Source organism: Chiloscyllium punctatum, chromosome 36 (assembly GCF_047496795.1).
Source record: "Chiloscyllium punctatum isolate Juve2018m chromosome 36, sChiPun1.3, whole genome shotgun sequence".
Classification (NCBI taxonomy): domain Eukaryota; kingdom Metazoa; phylum Chordata; class Chondrichthyes; order Orectolobiformes; family Hemiscylliidae; genus Chiloscyllium; species Chiloscyllium punctatum.
Window position 1 is genome coordinate 36504466 of NC_092774.1, and position 9290 is coordinate 36513755.

Sequence of the window (9290 nt, forward strand, 5' to 3'; positions counted from 1 at the left end):
CTTTTGGAACTTACACCAGGTGAATGGTCTCTCTCCAGTGTGGACCCACTGGTGGGTCAGCAGTGCAGCTGACTGAGTGAACGCTCCCCTGCACATGGGGCACGTGAATGGCTTCTCTGTGTCTGAACCCCTTCCTGCACACTGAGCAGGTGAACGGCCTCACCCCATTCTGAATCCGTCTGTGGGTTTCCAGCACTGATGGGGAAGGGAATCCTTTCCCACAGTCCCCACATTTCCACGGTTTCCCCATTGGGTGGAGCTTTCCTTGTGTTGCTCTGGGTTTGAAATTAAAAACAGAACGGGGACATAGTCTTTCCCACTGCGAGGGGTGTGATTTTAATTCCCCAATCTGAGTAAATGGTTTAAAGCACTTTTCACAGTCAGCGCACTGAATCTCCCTCACTCGGTATCTCAGTATTCTCCCTGCCACACCAGTGTCCAAAGTCTCTCAAGCAGACAAAAGCAAACATTTCTTCAGCACCATGGGGGCAATGGATGACGTATCTGACTCCACCTACTTGTTTCAACTGCAGCTCACAGCTTCTTCACACATCCCAATTAATCTTTCTCATTGTCATGAAACCGGCCTAAGGGTACAATGCCTAATCTGCAGGAATGAGAATCTTTTCACTGTCTCGCGTCAGTAAATGTCCCTGAGAACATCAGAGTCAAGTAACAGCGCTGTCAGAGGAGGGGAAGCTGAAAGAGACCCACATGCTGCTCATGGGCACATTTCACTTTCCCCAACTCACTGCCCCAACCACTGCAGCTCTTGGGAGTGGAAAGGGAACAAACACCAAAACCCGGTCTCAGCTTTGTAAATCTTCAGGAAATAAGAAAACGGTACATCCCTTCGGATCTTCCATCGTGGGCTGACAGCGTTGATTTTAAATGGCTGTCCAGTCAGTGTTGATTCGTTTTGGCTGAAAAAATCTTCCTTATCTCATCCCAGCATTTCTTGCCACAGAGAACTGTGCGGCAGAGTTCATGTATATATTTCCTTGTATGGTATTTTGTAAATTACATTCGTTTTCTGGTTGTTTGTATCGGGTATTTCAGGTTCATTAGCCGCTGTTTAAGTTGTGTTGGTAGGTTTGTGGGCTACCATGATGCTGAGAGGATTGAGTTTTCTGGACATCATTTCCCAGATGTCTTTATTGTAAAGTAATGTGGCTAGGGTTTCTGCAGACGTGTGTCTACTTGTGTCAGTTTGTTGATGTGAAATTGGCACACTGAGTTTATTGGGTAGGCAAAAATGGGGACTGCAGATGCTGGAAACCAGAGTTTAGATCAGAGTGGTGCGAGAAAAGCACAGCAGGTCTGAAAGCTTCCGAGGAGCAGGAAAATCGACGTTTCGGGCAAAAGCCCTTCATCAGGAATAGAGGCAGGATCCCTCCAGGGTGGAGAGATAAATTGGGGCTGAGGTGTGCTGGGCCGAAGGTAGCAAAAAGTACAATAGGTGAATGGGGATGGGGATGGAGGTGACAGATCAGAGAGGAGGGTGGAGCGGATAGGTGGGGAGGGAGATTGGCAGGTAGGACAGATCATGAGGACAGCGCTGAGCTGGGAGGCTAGAATTGAGGTAAGGTGGGGGAGGGGAAATGAGGAAACTGATGAAGTCCACATTGATGGCCTGGGGTTGAATTTACCCCAAGCGGGAGATGAGACGTTCATCCTCCAGGCATCGAGTGGGGAGGGAGCGGCGATGGAGGAGGCCCAGGACCTGCATGTCCTCGGCAGAGTGGGAGGGGGTTTGAAATGTTGGGCCAAAGGGCGATGGGGTTGATTGGTGCGGGTGTCCTGTAGATGTTCCCTCAAGCGCTGTGACTTGACTCTGCGAAGAGTCTCCAGTCTCCCCAATGTAGAGGAGACTGCATCAGGAGTAATGGATACAAGAAATGACATTGTTGGATACACAGGTGACAACCTTCGACTGACCACGGCCCGGATTCGATTTCCGGGCAGGGAAGTAATTTTCGATAGAGCTATCAGGCTGCACTTGCATCTCCCTGGTGGTCGAGTGGTTAGGATTCGGCGCTCTCACCGCCGCGGCCCGGGTTCGATTCCCGGTTAGGGAAACTGTTTTCAGGGGCTTTATAGGCTCCCCGTTCTTCGTAAATGCTTTGTACAGTTATTTATTGATCTTCGAAGTTCCTGGGTGCTGCAGTGTGTCGTGGCTCGTTGAAATAGTGTCCTGATTCAGATATGTTTGTATGTGTAGGGGTGATTGCTTCTGTAGTTAAGTTCTTGGTTCGCGTGCATTGTTTTCCGGTAGACGCTGTTTTGAATTTACCATTGACTGTTCGCTCTCCTGTGACATCTCGAAATGGCACTTTGTTGTTGTTCTCCTCTTTTGTGAATTTTATGCCAGTAAGGTTATTGTTGAGGGTGTTGTAGGTTTCCTCTAATTTGTTTCAGTTTTTGATGACAAAAGTATCATTGCTGTAGCGGACCCAAAGTTTGGGTTGGATCGTTGGAAGGGCTGTCTGTTCGAGTCTCTGCATTATTGCTTCTGCTAGGAATCCTGATGCTGGAAGTTTCGTGCGTATTTCGTTGATTTGTTTGCAGGGCTTGTTATTGAATATGAAGTGGATGGTAAGGCACAGTTCCACGAGCTTGACAGTGTTATCTTTGCTGATGAAGTTGATGCTGTGTTTGTGTCTTTGGTTCTTCGAGTAGTGTCTTCAGTTTTCTTTGGCCACGTTGATGTTAATGGATGTGAACAGGGCTGTTATGTCAAAGGACAACATTAATCCATCCTCTTCTATCTCAGCGTCTTTGATGTTCAGGAATTCTTGGATGGAGTAAATGGAGTGGAGTGAATCTTCGAGTAGGTGTTTTAGCCTTCAGTAGAAGCCTTTGACTAGTCTGTATATTGGTGTTCCAAGTAGTGAGACTATGGTCTAAGGGGGGCTCCTGGTTTGACGGGGAGGAGAACAACAACAAAGTGCCATTCCTTGATGTCACAGTAGAGCGAACAGTCAATGCGGAACTTCAAACTGGCAGCTACAGAAAAACAACAGACCCAAACCAAGTACTTAACTGCAGAAGCAATCATCCCAACACCCACAAACGAAGCTGCATCAGGACATTATTTCAACGAACCACTACACACTGCAGCACAGAGAAACCACGAAGAGCACAAGAGAATTACGTATATAGTGTATTTAAGGAGAACGGGTGCCCAATAAACCCTCTCTGCCGATTTCTCATTGATGCTTTCAAGGTGACTCTCAAAAATTCGTTTGACCCTCCATTCTTTCCTGTTTGTTTTTTGTGGGTTTTGAAAGGTTTCGCAATCCTCTGACTGAGTATTGGAGTTGGGAGGTTATGTTGTGGTTGTACAGGACAATTTTTAGACCACTTTTGAAATATTGTGTACAATTCTAGTCTCCCTCCTATCAGACGGATATTGTGAAATTTGAAAGGGTTCTGAAGCACCAATGGGCCCACAGAGATGAAGAGGCCCTTCTGCTGCCCTGAGTGTGGGAAGGCCTTCAGTGATTCCTCTGCCCTGCTGACGCACCAGTTGGTCCACACCGGGGAAGGCTGTTCTCCGGCCCCAAGTGCGAGATGGCCTTCAGCAGTTCTTCCCACCTGCTGAGACACCAGTGGGTCCACACTGAGGAGAAGCCGTTCTTCTGCCCCGAGTGCAGGAAGGGCTTTGCACTTTCCTCCGACCTGCTGCCCCATTGGTGGGTCCACATGGGGGAGAGGCCGTTCAGTTGCCTAAGTGCAGGAAGGCCTTCATCAATTCCTCAGCCCTGCTAATGCACCAGTCCGTCCACACCGGGGAGATGCCATTCTCCTGCCCGAGTGTGGGAAGAGCTTTACCCGCTCCTCCACACTGCTGAAGCACCAGCTGGTCCACATTGGGGGATGGGGGCGGAGGGGGGAGGCCTTTCTGCTGCCCTGAATGCGGGAAGTCCTTCAGCAATTCCTCTGTCCTCCTGAAGCATCAGTGTGTCCACACCGGGGAGAGGCCCTTCAGCTGGCCCGAGTGTGGGAAGAGGTCCATGTTTTCCTGCAACTTGCGGAAGCATCAGCGGGGGCACCAGCGCTCCCAGCAATCAGATCCCACCGGTAACGCTGCCTTCAGTCACCCCAAAGGACTGAACCTCCTGCGAGTTCTGACAGTGGGTGCAGTGGGAGAGTAGGTGGGCTGTTTTAGTCTTCTGCTGGACTGCAATTGCCTCCCCCACCCCCCACAACTACAACCCCATGGTGGCTCAGGGTTAGCACTGCTGCCTCATGGCACCAGGAACCCAGGAATACTTCTACCCTTGGGGGTCTGTGTGTAATTGATGGAGGCTAGGAAAATGGATCTGAGTGGGTTACTCTTCAGAGAATCTGTGCAGATGTGTTGGGCTGAAGGACCTGTTTCCACACTGTAGGAGTTCAACCAACATATGAGCTTTGCTTTCATTGGAAACTGCTGCTCATTGAGCCAGGGACTGCACATTGCCAAATGAAATGATCCAGAGAAACGTAAGACCGCAAGACCATCGGAGCAGAAGTTAGGCCATTCGGCCCATCGAGTCTACTCAGCAATCCGTTAGTGACAAAAGTAGTGCAGATGAGATTAGCTACAGTGTGGAAACAGGCGATTTGTCCCAACAAGTCCACATCGACCCTCCGAAGAGTAACCCACCCAGACCCATTTCCCTCTGACTAATGTACCTAACTCTATGGGCAGTTAAGCATGGCCAATCCACATGACCTGAACATCTTTGGACTATGGAAGAAAACAGGACCACCCAGAGAAAACCCACGCAGACACTGGGAGAATATGAAAACTCCTCACAGACAGCCACCCAAGGCTGGAATCAAACCTCGTCCCTGGCACGGTAAGCCTGCAGTGGTAAACACTGAGCCACTACATATTGCAACCCGAAGTAGGCAAGCAGGAGGTTGGGAGAATGCAGCAAGCCAGGCAGCACCAGGATGTGGAGTAGTCAGTGGTTTGGGTATTAACCCTTCTTCATGATTGAAACGTTGACTTCTCTGTGAGAAACGATTTACGGGAATGTTGCTGGGGGTTGGAGGGTTTGAGCTACAGTGAGAGGCTGAATAGGCTGGGGCTGTTTTCACTGGACCATCAGAGGCAGAGGAGTGACCTAATAGAGGTTACAAAATCATGAGGGGCATGGACAGGTTAATAGACAAGGTATTTTCCCTGGGATGGGGGAGTCCAGAACTAGAGGGCATGGGTGTCGTGTGAGAGGCGAAATATATTAAAGGGACAACTTCTTCATGCAGAGGGTGGTACTAATAGGAAATGAGCTGCCACAGGATTTGGGTCAGGTGTTGTCAAATGGGACTAGATTAGTTTAGGATATCAGGTCAGCATGGACAAGTTGGACCAAAGAGTCTGTTTCCATGCTGTGTGTGTCTCTGACTACTGGTCCTGATGTAAGTTTAAAATAGAGTCCAAGTAACTTTGAATAGTTCAATCTTGTTGAGCTCACCTCCTGAAAAGTTTCAGATGAATCCCTCTGAGCGATACTGTTTAAACATGCTGAGTTGGACAAAGTATCCCATCAAGTTCAACACAAACCCAGAGTTGAAGAAGTCAGAAGTCAGAACACCAAGGGGACCAAAACTGGTCATAATATTCCAGGTGCAGCATCATCAACGTCCTGTATAACTACAACATAACTATATCTATACTCAATTCCCGAACTGATGAAGGTTAGTGTACCTAAACCTTTCTTCACTGCCTTGTGGATCGATGTAATCAGAGATATAGGACCTACTTTAAACTGATCCACAATCCTGCTTCTGGGAACACAGTGACTAATAGGGAAGGCAAAAGGGAGATTGACCTTGAAATGGAGGAGAAACGTAGGGAGGTGAAAGTGGAGGTTTTGATTGAAAGTGGAGTGAAGATTCAACCAGCTGACAGTGGATCTGAATCACATGTAGATCAGACCAGGTTCGGACAGCAGGAAACCAGATACATTTTTACAACAAACCACAACGAGGTCATCATTAGACTCTTAATTCCGGATTTATATTGAATTCAGATTCCACCATCTGCCGTGGCAGGTTTTGAACACAAGTCCCTAGAACATTACCTGGGTGAATAGTCTGGTGACAATAAAGTCGGCCATCGCCTCCCCTGAACACATTGGCTTATTGTGTTCAGAGGTAACAAAGGAGCAAGAGGTTTTAGCAACTGTTAAGTTGTTGATATTACACAAGGGACCATCAGCACTCTCAGTAATGGCACATACTGAAGTCAGTTTCCTGTATCAGAGGTAAGGGCTCGGGAACCATAAGAAATCGGAACAGGAATATGCCATTCAGCCCGTTGAGCCTGCTTCTCCATTCAGTAGGATTCTGGGTGATCTGGCATTCCCCACAGTCACTTTTCTGCCCTTTTCCTGCAACTGTTCATCCCCGACTCTTCACGAATCTATCCATCCTAGTTTTAAAGTGACATAAAGGCTGTCAACAGAGTTACTGGGGTGGGGGTGGGGGGGGCGGTACGGGGGCTCAGGTCGAACTTGGGGACTAAAACAATGGCTTCACACTTCACAACATTTAACTAAGGGAATGTTTATGGTTATCCAATGCTGGAAATTGGGCAGGCATTCAGGTAAAATTATTGGTAAATTATGAATGACAGAGGAGTCGGGAGAGAAGTGGTGTTCAGGTACAGTTGGATATCATTAGTATAGATGCCAACACCAGCAGCTACTGAAAAACAAATCAGAACGGAAGACGCTAAAAGCAGACCCTCCCAGAGGATAGAGTGATGCTGGAGAGGGTCAGGACTGTCATTAACCCTGATCAAGGCTGTCCGCAGGTCGACGAGGGAATGTTCATCCCTGTCACCGTGACAAAGGATGTCAAATATCACCTTGATAAGAACTGTTTCAGGGGTAGAAACCAGACTCGAGGGCTTTAAACACAGAATACTGGAAAAGATGGGAATGGCTAATTCAACAATGTTACATCCAAACCAACACTTCTTTTCGTGCGATAATAATAGAAGTGTTTTGGTTTTTATTTCGAAGATTCTCAGCAACACTGAGTAAGAAGCAACAAAATTAACACAAGAAATACTGCAATTGCTACAATGTGCCTGCTCCCAATAGGGGGCCATCGGTGTTAAATTAACTGTCTACAAGGGACAATATTGGAAAGGAATTACCCAGTTCATAGCTTTAAGAGGGGAGACACAGACTGCTTGATACAAACATATAATGGGCGGGAGTTGGCCACTCGGCACTTCGAGCCTGTTGCAGCATTCAATAAGATCATGGCTGATCTGAATTCAACCTCAACTCTACATTCCAACACGTCCCCGACAATCTTTCATCCACTTGGTTATCAAGAACCTATCTACCTCTGCCTTAAAGATTTTGAATCCACTGCCTTTTGAAGAAGACACACAACCCTCAGAAAGAAAAGAAATCATCCTCATTTTTGTCTTCTACATTTAAAATATGACCCTGTACTTTCAGATATTAAGATAGGGACACATGCTGCATTCAAATAATACCTGTGGTACAGTTAACTATCTCAAAGTGCTTCACATGAACATAATGAGAATTCCTTTAAATATCACAAGACCGGAGCACAGATTAGGACAGGTGACCAAAGACTTGGTCAAAGGGACAGGTTTAGGGCAATCTTTTAAACAGGTTCAATTTCCCAAACATCAGAAGACAAAGACGTGAACAACAAACACAAAATAGCAACGAATGGGAAACAACAGTGTAGTCATAACGTCACAGGATGAGTAATCCAGGGAACATGAGTTCAAATCCCATCACAGCAAGAGGTGAGATGAGAATAATTCAAATCATAAATGGGGAACACAAAGTAAGTCTCAGTATGGTATCGATGGCACTGACGTCAATTGTCCTAAAAACCCATGTTCACCAATGTCCTTTCAGGAGGGAAACTGCCATCCTTGCATGATCAGTCTAACACGTGACTCCAGACCCACAGCAATGTGGTTGACTCTTAAACTACCCTCTGAATTAGCACAAGCAAGACACCTTTCACTTAGGGATGGATAACAAACATCAACCTTATGAGAGTGTCATAACAGAAATTGCTGGAGAAACTCAGCCAGTCTGGCAACACCGGTGGAGAGAGAGAGAAAGAAACAGAGTCAATATCCAGGCCTGAGTCCAGAACAGTTGTGAAGAAGGGTCACAGCACTTGAAATACTAACTCTGCTTCTCTCTCCACATGTGCTGCCAGTCCTATTGAGTTTCTCCAGCTTTTGACGCATTTTTGTGTTTCATATATCCAGCATCTGCAGTTCTTCATTACACTGACTTAGGGAAGCTCAAATCCCAGAAAAGGGTCGAGCAGAAGGGCTGGAATTACTCAGCAAGTCTAGCACCAGCTATGGAGATAAAAACAATTCGTACTTTGGGTCATTGAATGATCTTACATCAGGGACAAACTTTTGGGGAAGCTGCAAGAGTAAAAGGCACTGGTGTAACTTCAACGTCTGGGAGAACTCTCTCAGCCATGGGGGTCAGGCTGACTCAGCATTCTGGTCCTGTTCATTACCTGTTAAATTCTCCATTTGTTTTTCGTGTTATATTTCTACATGATTGACACATTCCTATGTTTTAAAATGAAATTCCAGCAGACAGGAATTTTCCATGTAAGTAATCATACATTCGAGGGTTTGGAACGTGAATATAACTTTTAAACAGAAAGTATTTATTCATGCATGGGGTGTGGGCATCGCTGGCAATGCCAGCATTTATACCCATCCTTAACCACCCTGTGGTTGGTTGGAAAAGTGCATGAAGGTGTCTGAGATTGTCTTGATCAGCACAGCAATCTCAAAGATGGGTGTGCTCAGGTACAAGTACCCTCCACTCCCACAGCCAAGTCTGCATTCACTTCAATTATAGATGCCATCTAAACCTCCCAGGACAAGGACAGCATGGGATGACAATCAGAATAAAGCTTCCTCTACTCTTAAATTGCAAGTGAAGCTACCTCAACTCTGTCCCCAACAAACACTGCCAAGACAGAGACTGCATTGGGTTAGATACAGAGTAAAACTTCCTCTACACTTCCCCATTCATACAGTCCCAGGAGAAGGACAGCGCGTGGTTAAATAACCAGTAGAGCTTCTTCCATTCAGACTGACACTTAGTTCATCCTACACCAATCCTCAAGGAACATTCAGAACTGAGACTATTATCTGGTACTGAATTCACACATCCTAATGGGAATGACAGCAACAGAAAATCATGCAGTGAAACACAGATAAAACACACCCAATGTACAACAAAACTAGACTGTTA

General features: G+C 46.5%; 1 non-coding gene across 1 annotated transcript; it reads left to right on the forward strand.

Annotated features, from left to right (window-relative positions):
* The first annotated feature begins 2006 nt into the window (after window positions 1-2006).
* trnae-cuc (transfer RNA glutamic acid (anticodon CUC)) lies at window positions 2007-2078 on the forward strand. The gene has a single exon. It is a non-coding gene; the product is annotated as a tRNA-Glu (tRNA).
* The last annotated feature ends 7212 nt before the right edge of the window (window positions 2079-9290 follow it).